Source organism: Penaeus monodon, chromosome 21 (genome assembly GCF_015228065.2).
Source record: "Penaeus monodon isolate SGIC_2016 chromosome 21, NSTDA_Pmon_1, whole genome shotgun sequence".
NCBI lineage: Eukaryota > Metazoa > Arthropoda > Malacostraca > Decapoda > Penaeidae > Penaeus > Penaeus monodon.
In genome coordinates, this window is record NC_051406.1 from 15,547,639 (window position 1) to 15,548,420 (window position 782).

Genomic DNA, 782 nt, shown 5'->3' on the forward strand with positions numbered 1-782 from the left:
AATTGAATGTGGGAACATTAGCATCGGTCGTTGAACCCTCTTTGCATGAATGGGGGATTCTTTTTTTTCAGGTTTGGGGGGTTGGAAGAGTTGCAGGGTGCTGCTAGGACGATTGTATATTATTAGTACTTTTTTACCTAATATCTTTCATGCCCCCCGGTATCAGAGCCAAGATTGGGGGGGTTTGGGGGGGTTTTGTGGGATAAATTTTAAAAAGTGTGTGTAGGGGGGAGAGAATCCCGTTCAATACTGTCACAATTGATCATCGAAGGGATTAAGAAATTACTCCTTTTTTAGGCCTTCTGACTTCCACGAACTACTTTTAAATGTATTAAAAGTTTTGATTATAAAAGACTTAAAAAAACACACCCCCTAATACAAAGGGAAATTTATTCCTCGCTCTCCAAGGATGCTTGAATGCTACTTCATTACATTAATAATTTGAACACTATAGTATTAGTGGCAAAAGAACGTGTCTTTTAGGAGAAATAGGGGAAAAAAACACCGTTTATAAATATTGTGCATATGTTCCGATGATCACAATCGCTTCCGTGTATGCGTACAGCATATAACATTTGAGGGATAAGTGTGTTGTTAAAACTACAAAATCAAGAAAAGAACTGCAAACCGTGACACCCAATACACAACAAAGGAAAGAAATCACAAATAAGGGGGAAAAACAAAAAACAAATCTAAACACACCTATCCTGCCACACCGGTTCCCTCATGCTCGAACTTCCACCAAAATCACCCCCCCATGATAGAGCCCTTTCCTCACCAGC

General features: G+C 39.4%; 1 protein-coding gene across 1 annotated transcript in view; it reads right to left on the reverse strand.

Moving 5' to 3' along the window:
* The window catches only part of LOC119586583 (methionine aminopeptidase 2-like), a 50,757-nt gene that overhangs the window by 36,777 nt on the left and 13,198 nt on the right, over positions 1 to 782 (reverse strand).